Source organism: Mesoplodon bidens (genome assembly GCF_964165515.1).
Source record: "Mesoplodon bidens genome assembly, chromosome: 1".
In the NCBI taxonomy this organism is placed as follows: Eukaryota; Metazoa; Chordata; class Mammalia; order Artiodactyla; family Ziphiidae; genus Mesoplodon; species Mesoplodon bidens.
The window spans coordinates 53526771-53544640 of NC_138176.1; the positions used below are offsets into that span (position 1 = coordinate 53526771).

The following is a 17870-nucleotide window of genomic DNA, read 5'->3' on the forward strand; positions in this document are numbered from 1 at the left end:
TTTTGTGAGAAAATAGCTTTCCAAGTATTAAATAAACATCTTTAAGTTTGAAAATTACTATAATTCAATTCTAAAGACTTTTCTCTGTAAAAACAAAGTATGGAGTTATTTTTAAGTTTGCTTTTAAATATGCTAGTTATAGTATATAAGTAAGCTTCTCAGAAAAAACTTTCTAAACTTTAGTTACAATTACCACTTATTAGTTTTAATTGAAAATATTAAAATAGTAACCTATTTCAGGATAGTAGGAATTGTAGTATTGGTAGAAAACATTCAAATAATATACCAGCAGTCTAAGGTTTTGGTACCTTCAAGAAATAATTTAGACAGGAAAGAATACCCTGAACAATCCCTCAAGCCATTCAGTCTATTTCAGGTCTCCACGCCAATTTGATACATTACTGCAGAAAAATTAAAATGTTTTTAAATCTCAAGGAAATAAATTTGGGGCCTTAGTTTAACTTTAGCAATTTTAGTTGATGAGCTCAAAAGAGTTAACAGTGTGATAAGGCCACACACAGGCAATCTTAGACTACACTAAAAGAAATGCATCATGTAAATCAGGAGTTAATGCAGATTACTGAAGTCTCACTTAACACTTGTTGGAATGACATTATGAGCAGTACATTTTCTCCTTTCTTATTAAACTATTACTATAAACTATTGCTAGTTTTTATTTAAAAACTTCTTCCTATAATCCACTACCCTAACACAACTGTTCTCATTACTTTATTTCCCTTCTCAATTACATCTACACACCAAAGTCGGCTATGATAAATATCTAGATACAGTATTCTACTTTTTAAATATCATTATTTTATAAATATTTCCCACATTTCTATAGTTATAGTTATTTTAATTGCTACAATATATTACACTGAATTTATATGCTATAAATTATTTTACCACAAATTACTGGACCAATTATGAACATCTTTATCTTTCAGTATACCACTTTTAGGGTTACCCTGGGGTACAGGTGAAGAACCACCTTACATGATGAAAAGCAAAGTAATTACAAATGTTTTAGCCTAGCAAGACCATGAGACTATATTATTATTGCTGTCAAGTAGCTTAAGGTGTCAAAAAGAGGCAGAACTAGGATCAATGGATGGAAATAACAGAAACGTATTTTCAGTCCAAAATAATGAAAACTTTTCAAACTGTCAAAATTTACTCAACAAGGTAATGGGCTACTACATAAAACACTAAGCTGTCCATCTCTGAAAGCATTCAAAAACAAGCTAGATAATCACTTGCCAGAGATAGTGCAGACTCATACTGGGTGGGCAGTAGAACTACATAACCTCCCAGGTTTCCTTTTACTAGTGTATTCAAATATTTATTAATGACCTAACTATGATCCTAGCAATATGCTAGGTACTAGGTATACAAAAGTTGACAGAACAGACATGGCCCGTATGGTTTTTGCAATTACAGTCTAGTGCAAGAAACAGAAAAAGAAAAAAACAAAAACACACAAGTAAACGAATAATTATGAATCCTAAATCCTATGAAGGAAAACAATGAAATGCTATAGCAGAAAACAGCAGACTGGGCATCAAGGAAGCCATCTCAGAGGGATAATATCTAGTTTGTACTAAGAGGAGCTAGCACTCTGGCGCAATGAAAAGGCACTGAAGGTCATAAGCAAGAGAGTGACACAATCTGATTTTCATTCCTAAAAGATTATTCCAGCTGTTATGTGGAGAATGAATTGGAAGGGAGAAAACATGGAAGCAGGGAAATCAGTTAAGCTAGGTAGGGAGGAATCCAGATGAGAAATGACGGATAGGCAGGTTGAAGTAGATGGACAGAAAGGAATAAAGGAGTTCAAGGTGAATGGGGGGGGTGGGGAGATAGGAGCTATAGCACTTGATGATAGGTTAAATGCAACAACTAATGGTTGTTCTAATGGTGCTGCCATTTTCTGAGATGCAAAGACTGGGGGAAAGACAGATATGGAATAAAAGGGGACTCCAACTTTTAAGTCTCCATGATGCTACCAAAAATCTCTCATTATTCATTCTTTGCTCTTTAAAAGGCAGTCTGTGGAAGGGGATTAATGCTATAAAAGAGACTCGGTCAATTTTTTAAAAATTGGATTACAAATGGTAGATTAAATTATTTTATCAATGTTAAATTCAGTGAAGTAGTTTGTACCATGGTCACATGTTTTTTTGAATTTTTGAATTTTATTTTATTTATTTTTTTATACAGCAGGTTCTTATTAGTCATCCATTTTATACACATCAGTGTATACATGTCAATCCCAATCTCCCAATTCATCACACGACCACCACCACCACCCCGCCGCTTTCCCCCCTTGGTGTCCATACGTTTGTTCTCTACATCTGTGTCTCAATTTCTGCCCTGCAAACTGGTTCATCTGTACCATTTTTCTAGGTTCAACGTATATGCGTTAATATACGATATTTGTTTTTCTCTTTCTGACTTACCTCACTCTGTATGACAGTCTCTAGATCCATCCACGTCTCAACAAATGACCCAATTTCGTTCCTTTTTAAGGCTGAGTAGTATACATTTTTTTAAAAACCCCTATTCTTAGGAAGTACATGTCATAGTATTTAGGGGTAAAGTATCATGATGTATGCAACTTATTCTCAAATGCTTCGCACATGTGTGCATGTGCAAGAACATATACATGTATCCAGACATATGTATATATATACATATATGTGTACATGTGTGACAGAGCAAATGATAAGCAAATGGCATAAAATATTAACAACAGGTGAATCTGAATAAAGACTACTCAGTCTTTGTACTACTCATATTCTTGTAACTTTTCTCAGTATGAAATAATTTCCAAATTAAAAAAAAAATTTTAAGCAGTCAGCCCTAGATTTTTCTTATTCATGCTAGATATTTCCAATTCTTTTCAACCTATCTCATCTGTATTTCCCCCCATCAAGCCACCTTGTCTTTTCCATTATCCAGAGTAGTGTCTCCATCAGGTAGACAAGAAACATACACAACAGCTCTACAGAGATATGGCATGACAAGAGGTGAGGACTAGAACAGGCTTTTTTGCAATCTGCAATCTCACATGAAGTACAATGTCTATATTTCTGCTCTCTGGAATGTTCTATGTCCTATGTCCTGATCTATATCAGGCTGCTAGATGACAGCTCTTTGCTTCTGTATCTTCTCTTTTCATGTAACATACAGCAATAAACCTCACTGTAGAATCAGCATGATCATGTGTTCTCTACCTAGATTAAGTGTTCCTCCTAAACATTCCCATACCTCTCTAAGTCAGCAATTATCACACTATTTTATTTTAAAAATCATGTCTACATGTGTTCTGCTTTCTCTACTAGACTGGAAGCTCCTTAAAAACAAGGACCACAGGCTTCCCTGGTGGCGCAGTGGTTGAAAGTCCGCCTGCCGATGCAGGGGACGCAGGTTCGTGCCCGGGTCTGGGAAGATCCCACATGCCGCGGAGCGGCTAGGCCCGTGAGCCATGGCCGCTGAGCCTGCGCGTCCGGAGCAACGGGAGAGGCCACAACAGTGAGAGGCCCGCGTACCGCAAAAAAAATAAAAATAAAAACAAGGACCACAACATATTTAGGTTTTTTTAATTCTTAAAGATGTAGGAAAAAACACTCAGTAAAAGCTGAGGGAAGAAATAAAAGTTACTGAAGAATCTAAATATGTTATGACTACAATTCTAGTAAAAAGGTGTTTTGGTTTTTTTCTTTACCTTGGACATAGCAGTATGTAGAAAGAGTCTTCCTCTAGTTCCATAACAAATAAGACACAGCAACTAGGCGTTTCTGATAAAGAACTGAAAATATTAATAACACTATGCACAATCCCCAAATCGTGTTTACTTCAGTAACACAAATAATAATTTCATAACTACTTCAATAACAAATAATAATTTCATAAACTATGACTAAAAAAAAGCTAAAGGCTGAGGCCTGAGTATCAACCACACCTTAAAATCAAAGTACATTTATATTTAACCTACGCTGGCAACTGGTCAATACAACGCAAGGAACGCTTCAGTGACAAGAAAATACATATCATAATATTCTAGACAGAACTTTCTCTATTATGAAAGAAACTTTAAGTAAAATTATGTCAGGTAAGAATAAGCAACTTAGTAAACAAATTAAAAACTAATCATTTTACTGTGAAAGGTAGTTTTCAAATACTACAATTAAACTTGCCAGACACAATATGATTAAACGAGAATACACATAAAGTACTTCAAAAACGAAACTATAAAGTAGAAATACATCCTTACCCAAAATGACTACATGGTAATACTGCAAAATGTCTCACTATCAAATGTTAAAATACCAAATGCTTGAAGGATACTTCTGGGCTTGTAAAATTAACAAAACTTAGGTGAGTCCTTAGTGGGGCTTGATCCTCTTTTAGTACTTAGAAAATCCAAATATACCACAAAACTGTCAGTTTGTCCTTCCAACCCCTTAGGAACTAGCTCTTTCTCTATTTCATGCCTGGTACTGCTTAAGATCTACTTGTGGTCTACGTCATTTCTCTCCTCCACTCATGAGAGCTTCCTGACACTTGGCATATAATCCCCGTGTGCTGCCCAAAGTTACTGCTCTGGACTCATCCAGAGTTGCCCAAACCCTCCAGCCCCATCTGGGGAACAGCAGGCAACCCAGCTCAGTCATTAGTTCCTTGGCAATGGCAAGTACTTGCTTCTAACCATCCTCTTCTGCACTCTCTTATTATGAGTAGGAGAATACAATGTTTCCTACTCATCTAGGTACTCTGTCTATATGATGGCTGTCTACTCTCCTAGTTTCCTTTAGATCTCTCCAACTCGTGGAATACAATGCGCATGTCAATTTGTAATAATTCTCAACTCTGTCTTGTGTTCTCCAACACTACCTCATTTCTTAATCTAGAATCTTATCATCTAGAGCCAGTATTCTAGCATAAATTTCCTTAATTCCCTACCTTCAGTTTCTTCCCCTTCAATTCATCCCTATAGTTTTCCCAGAGTTGATATTTAAAACCATAAATCTGATCATGTCACTCTTCAATTTAAAATTCTTCAGTGGTCCTCCAAAGAACAAACACCTTAAAACAGTACTAACAACAGCAGGTGACAGCTGCTGAGAAGTTGTATGCCAGGTACCTGTATTACCTCATTTAAATCTCACAACAATCCTACAGTGTAGATATTTTCATTATTCTTATTTTCCAGATTTAAGCAAAATGAAACTTGGAAAAATCACATGATCTGTCCATAGCCAAACAGACAGTAAGAAAATGCAGCTAAGATTACAAAAGCCTTCAAAATCTGGCTTTTACTCCTTTGCAGCAGCTCTCTCCCATAACTACCTAATAAACCCTGCCTTCCACTTACATTAAACCACCCAAAGATCTGTGACCATACTATGATCTTTCAGGACTCCTTACCAGTCTTGGTACCATACTACCCTCTTGGCTCAAAATGCCTACTCACCCACCTTGGTCCACCCTGGGCACCTTGAGAACTCTCTCTGAAGACTTTTTCCTTTCTTTCTTACCTCCTCCACAAGGGAGGTCCCTAGGCAGAACAATATAAGCCAAAATGATATACACACCCCACTCTAAACTTCAAAATGCTACAATACAGAATGCTCAAATCGATTTTCCAAGATAATTTCCAGGTGAGGATATACTGCCAGCCTCATAAACTCTACAATTATCAGAAAAGTAAACAAAGATCACAATGTAGCAACAGCAAAGGCTAATAAAAATACACTTAATACTTTTGCAAAATATTCACAACATGTAAAATTCAATTATTTTGAAATAGTGGTAAATCATCCAGAATATAAAGGATCAAATTTTAAAATATTTTCTTCTGCAAATTTGGACTTCTTTTTTTTTTTTTTTTTGCCGTACGCGGGCCTCTCACTGTTGTGGCTTCTCCCGTTGCGGAGCACAGGCTCCGGACGCGCAGGCTCAGCGGCCATGGCTCACGGGCCCAGCCGCTCCGCGGCATGTGGGATCTTCCCGGACCGGGGCACGAACCCGTGTCCCCTGCATCGGCAGGGGGACTCTCAACCACTGAGCCACCGGGAAGCCCTGGACTTCTTTAAATGTAACAAGCAAGACAAATTCTACAAAATATTACAAGTTCTGTTAGCAAACCAAGACAAAATTCAAGTAACTAAAGAGCTCTTCTATGACTATATCTGGGTTCAGAAAATGGCGATTCAATACTAAACGACTTGTGCTTATGAATCACATTAGATGATGCAGAGGTACAGGGATTATGTTACCACATCTGCAGCATCACCATATTAGGCCCGCATCTTCCAGGAACATGCAACAATGATATCAGGAGTCTCTTCTGGGTATTAGCTGACAGTTTAAACAGCATTTCTTCAAGGTACTACTCAAATATATTAGCTTACAATTCCCCACACTAAAGCTCCTATTTTCATCTATTCACAACCTCAAGATCTTCCTGCTTAAGAGTTAAGCTAAGAAAGGAAAAAGTCTTCAGAGAGAGTTCCCAAGGTGGATCAAGGTGGGTGAGTGGGCATTTTGAGCCAAGGGGTAGTATGGTACCAAGACTGGTAAGGAGTCCTGAAAGATAGTAGTATGGTCACAGATCCTTGGGTGGTTTGGTATAAGTGGAAAGCAGGTTTATACTTAATTGCTCTTTAACTGGCATTTGGGCACAAAGCACCAAGTGTTACTTTCAAAGTTTTAATCTCTCTTCTAGCTCATTAAGAAAATGTCCTATAAGAGCACTTCTGGGACTTACCCATATATCTTTTCTTGCTTTTCCCCACTAATCCTTACAAATCATATTCTTAACTCCTAAGCAAATTTCTTGTAAAAAGCATAAACTACTTCTTAACAATATCATCTAACAGAGATATTTAGGAAATTGACCTTTAATGGTTCAAGCACTATTCTAGGGTGGCAGATCCAAAATTATTTTGCCTTTGACATTCCTACTGGATACAACCAACATGCATTTCCTGTAGAATACCCAGGACCAAGCAGAAGAATTACTTTCAAAGGGTTTGTTTTTTTTTTACAATGCTCTACTCAGGATATTAGAGCCTGGCCCAAGAAAACAGTAAGGGGAATGGAGAAGGAAAAGCTCCATCAGCAGAACTTGACAGGCAAAGGAAAATGAACAGAAGTCAAGATGATTCTCAGGTTTATAATTTGGGTAACTGAGTGACTGGCAGCATCACTAACCATGGCAGGAAATGAAGTGAATACATAAGTCTGGAGAAGACCACGTACTAATTTTTGATGTTTTAAATTTCAGGTTTTCTGCTGAACTATCAGGTAGGCATTCTAAATAGCAAACTTAAGGACTGGAATGCTCAAGAGAGAAACTAGGGTGGATAAAAGAACACAGATATGAGATAACAAAAAATAATGTGTTCAAGAAAGCATAACAATGAAGAAAAAAAAAGTCAGGCTGAAACCTTGGAAAACATGAACATTAAGGGACAGGAGTTAGTAATGATAGCTGAGAAAGAAGAGGTAAGAAAAAGAAACAGGAGAGAGTGATATCATGGAAGCCAAGAAAAAGACGGTGCCGAGAACATGGGCACAATCAGCTAAATGGTTCACTCAGGATTTAACAATTAGGAACAGTGGTTGGGAGTCCATCTGCCAATGCAGGGGACACAGGTTCAAGCCCTAGTCTGGGAAGATCCCACATGCTGCAGAGCAGCTGAGCCTGTACGCCACAACCACTGAGCCTGCACTCTAGAGCCCGCGAGCCACAACTACTGAGCCCGCTGGCCGCAACTACTGAAGCCCGTACGCCTAGAGCCCATGCTCTGCAACGAGAAGCCACCACAATGAGAAGCCCATGCACTGCAACGAAGAGTAGCCCCCACTCGCCGCAACTAGAGAAGGCCCACGCACAGCAACGAAGACCCAACGCAGCCAGAAACAAAATAAAATAAAATAAATTTTTTAAAGTAATCATATTATTATACTCATCACATTGCATCATAATCATTTGTGGACTGGGACCCTCTCTTATTCAGCCTCTCATTACTAGAACTAACAAAACAGGAACACAGGAAGAGGCCAAAAAATTTTTGTTGAGTTACAATAGAACTCAGTAATGATAAAATATACAAGTGGGACTTAAAGTTACTGCAGAGAAACCTAAGTGACTACAAGATGGTAATACAGAAAACACTAATGGAGAAGTTAAGATCAAGTTTAGGAAATGAGTTTGAAATATATTTAGGATGAGAAGTGTCTAAGGACAACATTCAAATAGAAATATCAAACAGCAAAAAATGAAACCACAAAAGGAAAAAAAAAAAACATAGGGATTAGGGGTGCCAACCCTCCACGCAGCCAAAAATCCAAGTACAACTTACAGTAAGCCCTCCCTATACTTGGTCCCTCTGCATCACAGATTTCACCAGCTAAGATCCTGTAGTACTATAGTATCTACTCTTGAAAAAAATTCCACACATAAGTGGACCCATGCAGTTCAAACTTGTGTTGTTCAAGGGTAAACTGCATTCAGATATTCAAACAAAAAAGAGAATTTTGAGATACATCATGAAATCATCAAAAAATCTTATTATTTGCTCATAAGAACAAATATTTGACAAAATACCAATTTCCTAAGACACTTTGGGGGTATGACTCTATCTTTAAGAATGCTATCTGAATTGCTTATTGCATATTCTGTAAAAATTAAATTGATGTAAAAGCCCAACCAAATAGGTCAATCAAAACTGGGTCAATAGGGCTTGCCTGGTGGCAGAGTGGTTAAAAATCTGCCTGTCAATGCAGGGGACACAGGTTCGAACCCTGGTCCGGGAAGATCCCACATGCCGCAGAGCAACTAAACCCATGCGCCACAACTACTGAGCCTGTGCTCTAGAGCCCAAGAGCCACAACTACTGAGCCCACAAACCTAGAGCCCATGCTCCGTAACAAGAGAAGCCACTGCAATAAGAAGCCCACGCACTGCAATGAAGAGTAGCCCCCACTAGCCGCAACTAGAGAAAGCCCACACGCAGCATAGAGAAAGCCCACCCACAGCAATGAAGACCCAACGCAGCCAAAAATAAATAAATAAAATTTGTTTAAAAAAAACAAAAAAACTGGGTCAATACTAAATAATTACTTGCTTCATTTATTCATTCATTCAAAGATATTTATTGAGTGACTATCAGTTTGCATTGGGACAAGGGGGACCAGACACAAAGCAAATAAAGTAACATACAGCAAATACTACAACAAAGTCACTGCAAAATGTAAAGAAACACAGGTAACACAGAACAGAGAATATAATGGTGGATGGGTAGAGGAGGCATGATGAAAATAGACCTAGAAGCTGTCCTGGAAGAGGAGACACCTATGTTGGGCTTTTTAAAAGATGAAGTGATTTAACAAGATAGCTAAGAAGCTGAATGGTATTCTGGAACAAAAGGAATAGTATGTGCAAAAGCATGGAGATGTCAAAAAGAGTTTCTCATCTTCATGGAAACATGAGAGATGTCATGGCACAGCTCATGGAAGACTTTCTGTTCACTGATAAGGAATTTGACCCTTATCCTATAGTCCTGTGGTAAGAAACATCAGATGTGCATTAGAATGCCCTAAGGAGTACTACAAATCCCCTAAGGCAGAGTGCAAGTGCAGGCAGGAGATGCAGAAGCAAAAAACAGAGCCACAGAAGATTTTTAAGCAATAACAAAACTTGTTTCAGAAATCCAAAAGTCAGTAGCAGTGGCTACGGGAAGAAAATCTCGAGGAAAACTGAAGATTAAGAAGCAATTGCAATAACGCTCCAGCACTAAATACTGACAACTACCTACTCGAAACATAAATGAACCACAGAAAGAGGTACATAAAGTGCTGTAACTGTAATATGGGCTTTGAACCATGAGTTTCAGAACTCATCTCCGATAACAACTCAATAATCAGAAGCAATTACAGTAAAAGTGCAATCAGGGACATTAAAAAAAAGGGGGGGGGGGAAGAGTGGCCACCAAATTTTCCCCTTAGAAGTACTTCATCTATACTTTAATTTAAAAGGGTTTTTTTATTTAAAAATTTTTTTTTCTTTTTAAAAAAGATACTTCATAATAAAACTACCATAGCAGGCAGAGATTACCAAATCCAAATTTAGAACCTACCACATGGCTACTAGCACTGTGCAAAACTACTGAAAATGATAATCAGTAAAAAGTTACCAGAGAAAAACTGGTCAATAACAACAACAACAAAGATTATTTAACGGATTCCTAATAATTCACTAAAAATTTTGTTACCCACATATAAAAACAACAATTTTGAACTGATGAAAATTCACCAAATTAGGGGGAAGGAATGTTCTTTAATACCTATCTCCACTAGCTACTGTCTTCATTTGAAAAAAAAATAGGTCAGTACATAAGGACACATATATGATAATGCCAGACCTTAGGGTCACAGTTAAGGATAAAATTAATTTCATTTATTTTTCAAAGAAATAGCTCCTGTAATTTTTTTTCTCTCCACTGGGTCATTCCATCAGCTACAAATATACTAGAAAAGCACCCATCTTTCAAAAAAATTAAAATTCCTTGACTCCACATCCCCTCCAGCCAGCACCCTGTTTTTCCTCAGTTTCAGATGAAACTCCTTGAAAAAATTGGCTGTCTCCAACTTCTCTCCTACAGGTCCCTCTTAAACCCTCTCCAATCAAGTTTTCATCTCCATTAATCCACCATGAACAGCTTAAGGTCACCAATGATTTTCCTTTTTTTTTTGGTTGCACCACGAGGAATGAGGGATCCTCGTTCCCTGACCAGGGGTCGAACCCATGCTCCCTGCAGTGAGTGGAAGCGCGGAGTCCTAACCACTGGACCTCCAAGGAATTCCCACCAATGATTTTCATATCGTTAAATCTAAGTCACATCTTAGTCGTCGATCTAACTGCAGCCAACACAACTGATCACTCACTTCCCCCTTCTTAAAACATTTCACTTGGCTTCAGAGATAACCACTCACTCTTAATTTTCCTCCTTTGGAGGGTGCTTCTTACTCTCATTTTTTAGCTCTAGCACTAACTCTCTCTCCAGGTCCCTCTCTCTCATTAGAGGACCCCAAGGCAAAGTCTCTGACTTCTCCAGTCACACTCACTTCCTAGATTATCTTAATCAGTTCTAATGGTATTAAATACTATCTCTATGCCAATGACTTCAAATTTATATCCCCAGCCCCTCCTCTGAACTGAAATGCAGACTCATGTATACCCAGCTGTCTAGACAGTATCTCCACTTGGGCTGCTAACATATCCAAAACTGAACTCATTACTTCCCCCTAAAACCTGCTTCTCCTGCAGTCTTCCCCATCTCGGTAAACGGCAACTCCATTCTTTCAGTTGTTCAGGTCAAAACCTACAACCCACATCCAATCGACCATCAAATTCTGTTGGCTCTGCCTTCAAAATGGACTGTGAGCACTTCTCCTAACCCTGCCTAAAATCACCATCATCTCCCACCTGGCATTATTGCTGAAGCCTGCTGAATTATTTCATTATGCCCCGCCTATGACATTCTCTACACAGCAGTGGAAAGGTCTATTTAAAACAAGTCAAAATCCATCGATGGCTTCCCACTTTCAGGGTAAAAGCCAAAAAGTTCCATTGGCCTGTGAGGCCATATATGATCTATTTTGCACTCCCACTACCATCCCTTTGGCCCCCTCACCCATCTCTCTGGCCTCGTCTTCCACCAATCATTCCTCACAAGGCCTCCAATCATCTACTTATGACTCCTCAAACAGGACAAGCATGCTTCAGACAAAAGACATCTGCACTCTTATTCCATCTTCCTCAAATGCTCTCCGTTAATATCTGTACAAATTAGATCACAACCTCATTTCTTCCACATCTCTGCTCACCACTGATCACTGCAGCATCCCCCGTGTGTTCTTTCCACATTATGTTGCTTTGTTTTTTTCCACAGCAGTATAATAGCTGACATATTGCATACATACTTGTTTATTTTCTGTATCTTATTATTAGAATATAAGTTCCACAAGGTCAGAAAATGTGTTTTCTTCACTGCACCATTACTAGCAAGTGCCCAGCTGGTATTTGTTGAATGGAAAGATGGCATGAATGAGGAAAATCCAGATTCAAGATCTGGTCTCAAAGCCTGGGTTGAGGAAACTTACAGTGTAGATATCCTCAAGTAGTGAAAAAAACGTCAACTGCAAAAGTGGCCACAACAATGGCCAAGTCTACAAGTCTAGCTGATGCCAATAATAAATAAGGGCTGACAAGTCCAGACTATCTTAAAATAAAGAAAATAAGCTTGAGATAAAATGTTTAAATAAAAATAAAAGAAGGAAGAAGAAATGGTCATCCCTGCCTCCCTATTCCCTGTAAAGAAATACCACCTGGATATGTTTCCTGTAAGTTGGCCTACCAAGTTAGACCAAAATATTACCAGACCCATTCTACACACTTAAGTAGCTGTTATGAATAGACCCTGCTTTTCTAAGGTATGGTCTTCTGAGAAAATTTTAACTCCCAACCCTAACACTGGCTGCCAAGACATAATGGTCAGAGAAAGCTCTCAAATTTCCCCAAAGCACTCAGGCTGCAACCAAATATCATTAATGTGATGACAACAACAATTCAAAGTACCTTCTGGTGTCTGCCTATCTTCATTTTCTCTAGTGTATGCACTAGGGTATCTGTCATCAAGAGATGTGGTATCTTGATATGGGGGGAGGGAGGTGTGTGGTGAGGGGGAGAGGGGGAGAGAGAGAGAAAGAGAGGGAGGGAGAGAGAGAGAGAGAATTCAAAGAAACAGGACCTGGATTTATTTTTTTCCATTTTAAAGAGAGGTAGATTGCCAGGAAATAGAAAGCACCTGTTAAGATACAAGATGTCACCTGGGCTCTTCGATATGACACCAAAACAGAGACCACAGAAGAACCAAAACCCTGAGAAATCCAGCATTCCTCAGCTAAAGAGCTGTCTTGCATCTCCCATTACCATACATAGAATTGAAGAGATGGCGCAGGAGACCATGCCAAAATGGACAGCTGAGAGCAGTAACGGGGGAGGGAAGAGTGGTAACAACCATGGAAAAGCGGGGGAGAGGAATAATTACCCATATTTTTTCTCTTTTCCCCCCTTCCTATTCTACTTACCAAGTACAGAAGAAACTGGGCAGATGAACACAAGGAAGGACAACACAGACAGTGAAGGATAACGATGCTCTGAAGCAAAAGGTAGCAGAAGAAATCATGCACAAATTCCTTTTCTAAGTGACTCTTCGAAAAACAGACATGAAGTTACGAACTGACCGAGGAAACTTAAAATTTAAAACAAATTCCCACACCTTAGATAATGACAGAACTATAGAAAGAGAAGAGAGATTCTTAATTATTTGGAATGATGGTCCTGGGGCATTCTTAAGTTCAACAATCCTCAAAGATGATCTAAATATTTTCAAACTAACTTACTGATCAGCACGGAAAAGGTGAAAATCTTTCACTTTCATGGATGCAGGCTTTAAGAATTCTCTGGCTTCCCAATGGCTTCAAATCTCAAAATAACCAATTAGAAGTCAGAGAGGTAACTCTGCGGGCATTCAAAGGCAATCAACTCAGCAGAGAAGAGTTAAAAACTCAGAGATTGCACCTATCATACTCTTGATTGGTCAATTCACTTAAAAAGAAAGGAGCGTTCTGATTGGTTGCTCTCTATAGGCTGAGTCACGCCCCAGCATCAGCACCTGTAGCAAGAAGATGGTAGAAGCTAAAAGTGGGCACAGGATACTCTGAGAAAGGGGGCGGGGGGGGGAGGTCAGTAACAAAGGAAAGATGATTTAACGCCATACAGCCACTGGCCATCAGCAAATCACAGTAGGGCACACGAACCAAAACTGTTTGTAGCGTGAGGTAGCATTCCGTGTTTACTTCTGTGCTAATACTTCCCTGTCCTTAAGGCTCCTCTTCTAATCCTGCGCTGATGGCTCTTCCCCCTTCTCTCTGACAACTATCACTCTCTATAGCTTCTCTTCCTCCAGCCACTTTTTGATTTTGGTGATTTGGTGTCTCCTACCCCCAGTTCAGGCTCTTGCCATCTTCCTGAATTAGCTCATCCTGTATTAGCTCATGCTTTCTACTCAGTCCCTGTCCTTGACAAGTACATAACCCAGTGGGGGAGGTAGATGTGTCACTAAGTTAGGTACAGTAAATCACAGTCAATGCTATGAAAGAAATATAACAAAGTGCTGTGAGCGCATATTCATCTGTCATTACCCTAATTGATAACGTGGAAATCAACACTCCAGCTTCCCACTCTCTTATCAGTTACTAAGCCCCATAGCTTTCCATAATACCCCTGATCTCCACTTCCAACTTGCAGTTTAGGCTTCATTTCTCATTAGACCTATTTCAACGACTTCCTATCAGAAACACAATTCAATATATTTCCACTTTGCCACATCAGCCATCTCCCTAAAAGATATAACATACTATATCATCCCCTTGCTTTGAAACATCTAATATTTTTCCAGTACCTAAGAGATAACGTTCAAATCCTTAGCAGAGAAAATAAGGTAATATAATATACTTTTCAAATAGAGCCCTTTAAAAGCAGGCTGTTTGAGTTCTAGTTCCGATGTTTCCTAGCTGTGTTACCTTTGGCGGGTCACCTTACTTCTCTTTCTCATTTGCAAAATGAGGATATGAAAAGAACCTACATCTTAGGGTTGTTATGAGGATTAAGTAAGAAATTCTATCCAAGTACCAGCAAAGTAACCAGCACTCAATCAATGTTAATTACTACACCAGGGTTGTCTCATCTGTCTAGAATGTCCTACTCCCAAAGGAAGAAGATAACCAAGGTTTTATTTTCGTACATTTTAGAATGATTAACAATAAAAGTTAAATCAGAAATGATCTTCTAGTTAATACGGAAACAACAAAAACTTCAATTAACCAAAAACTGCTTTCATGAAATTTTTGCCTAAATTTACTATAATTTATTAAAAAACAAGTATCCATTTATTAAAAAAACTAGGTTAGTTTTGTTTTGCTTTGTTTCCTCTTCAAGTTCAAGAAGAAAAAAGGCAGCAGTTTACCAATGGAAACTCACTTACATATTTATAAGAATGTGATTCTCTATAGTATAAAATCCACAAAAATTAAATGCAATCTCAATTGCATATATTATTGTTAAAGATATATACATATAACAAAAAGAACCATAGAAGCTTAAGAAAATAAAAATATGCATCAGATGGTAGAGTGACATTTGTTCTTAGACCTCACAATCAAAAGATGAAATCACACACAAAAAATTGTCAATGATTTTTTTTTAGTTTTTTTGTTGTTGTTGCTGTCAATGATTTTAATAATTTTAAAACTGCAAAGTCTACAACAATAAAAATAAAACAGAGCACAAACATATTTCAAGAGAATAATATATTTATGATGCTAGGTACTAATGAAAATTGGTAAGAAGAGTCCAATAAATTTATGGGCAAAGGACAAACAATTCATACAAAGGAGAAAATAAAATGAGAGAAATACTGCACTTCCTTTTCTATTGTGAATAGTGATCTTAGACAGCAGGTACCCTTATACCCATTTGAAAAAAAAAAAAAGTTAAAAACAAAAGCCTGTAAAACATAAAACTAGTCAACCAAACTGCTGGAAGCAGTAAAAAAAAAAATACTACCTTTCAGAAACAAACCTAGCAATATTTTTCAAAAGTGACAAAAACCTTCATACCTTTTGACCTTATAATCCCCCTCCTGGGGCTTTAGCCTAAAGGAAAGAAGCAAAACAAAGGACATCTCCATGTTAACTGCATCCCGTGAAAACTGGGAAGCGGCTTAGGTGTCCAATCATTATAAATAAGTAAATAAATCAACTTATTGTAACACTATAATAATTTAGATATATAAAAACTATAGCAGTAAGAAAACATTAAATATGAAGGCAAATATTGAACTATATTTATGCTGTGATTACAGTATAAAATCATGTATATATGATGAGAAATGAATAAGAGAATATTTTAAGTTTATTTTTTTTTTCCTTATTTCTCTGACCATTAAGTTGTCTGCTGGAATTGATCAGGCCTCCCATAGGAAGTACACATTTCAAAACTAACTTTTCAAAGGCATAAAACCACAATTTTTCTTTTCCAAAAAACCTATCACATAGAAGTAATCAGATAGGCTCTTCTCACGTACAGACTAGCGATACATGTAATTTTAGCCATGCTATTAGCCAGCTGTAACCTTATTTTATTAAATCTCATTTTACCATCAAAAGGTAACTGTATGTGGGGGTCTCCATATGGTGAGCAGAAGCCACTTATTAAGGGGAACTCTATCCAGCAATGAGGTCAAAAACCCCAGATGAATGGAATAGTGGAGGTTAGGTTTCTCCCACATCCTCAAATGAATCATCATGTTTCTTAGCCTCAAGGGCTCTAAGACCCTAGAAGCAGCAGGCAGTTAAGCAGCCAAAGAGATTGAAAGTGGAAGCTGATTTGCTCTCCCTCTAAAAATTGACAACTTCCTCATTTTCCCCCAAAGCACCATGGAATAATGAAAAATACACAAGTGTGACATCAGGAGATGTGGGATACAAGTGACTCTGAGTAACTTCACGTAAGTTTCTTGCCCTTTGGGGTTTCAGTCATTTAATGGGTAAAATTTTTAAAGTTGAAACAAATAATCTATGAATTCTTTCAAGTTCAATATTCTACTAATAGACCTTAACCAATATACGTCCAACTCTCTCAAAATCTCCCACTCTGATTATAAAACAAGACTTAGAAGTAGGAAACTGGGGGCAAGGACACAGATGGTCAAAAGACCTGGATTGTAACCCAGCTCTGTCCCCTTCTACCTGCATGACCTTGGGCAAATTTCTTTGTCTTAAAGTCCTAAATTAAAGAAACAGCAATACTTACTGGCCATATTCATTTTATTCTTGTGTCATAAAACATATTGGTTTTTTTCTGTCATAAGTGGGGTTTCATTCCTAACCAGCAACAACAATTTTGACTTTATTCCTGGAAATTTTAAAGTACCTTGTGCAGTCACCTAAGTTTTCTAACACGGAAAGAGGTAGTTAACATACTTTACCTATAAACTATATTCAAGATTAGGAGCATTCCTCAAAAGTTCATTCAGTAAACAGTTTGTGAGCACCTGTGCCATAAAACAGCATGTGTTAGAGTTGCAAAGGTCCCTTCCCTTAAGAAGCCCAAAAGTCTGGTGGACACAGACATATTAACAAATCATTAACTACCAACTGACAAGTACTAACTGCAGAATGTACGATGTACTAATGGATCAGTGAAGACAAGTGAGATAAGATGTCTGGACAAGATTCAGAGGTGATAATTTGGTCAGGTCTTGAAGGGCAAGTTGTTTACTAGATGGAGAAGAATTCTCAATAGAAGCAACAGTGTAAAACCACAAAGGAAGATGACATCTTCAGAGAACTCTAAGTAGTCTGTTCAGAGAGGGCAGGCAAAATGGTAGAAGATGAAATGAGAAACAAAGACAAGTACGAGAAATCGTGAAGGACTCTGACTTTTATCAAATACAGATTATGAAGAGTCACTGCCGGACTTTTAAACATGAAATCAAAGTCCCCCCTTCTTCCCCAATCAAAGTTGAGTCAAGACAACAAACAGAAAATGCAGGCCTGGATGTGAAAAGGTACAATAAATTGCCTTGTTGTGTTTTTTTAAATGGAGAGTTCCTGCTGTTCAGGATGGCTTCTAGCAGTTTCTTACTATGGCGTATTAGTACAACACTTTAGTAAAACAGTATGAATTACAGCTAAAGGGTTCAAGAAAGTGTGTGTTTACCTAAAGATTATTT

At 38.0% G+C, this 17870-nt stretch overlaps 1 protein-coding gene across 6 annotated transcripts in view; it reads right to left on the minus strand.

Moving 5' to 3' along the window:
- CCSER2 (coiled-coil serine rich protein 2) overlaps positions 1-17870 on the minus strand; it is a 147977-nt gene that overhangs the window by 128687 nt on the left and 1420 nt on the right. Inside the window, exon 2 of one of the 6 annotated variants that reach the window (XM_081236816.1) lies at positions 3728-3811. The exons of the other annotated variants lie outside the window; for them this stretch is intronic. The gene's annotated coding sequence lies outside the window, so the exon portion shown is untranslated. The remainder of the gene's footprint in view (positions 1-3727; positions 3812-17870) is intronic. 6 annotated transcript variants of the gene reach the window in all.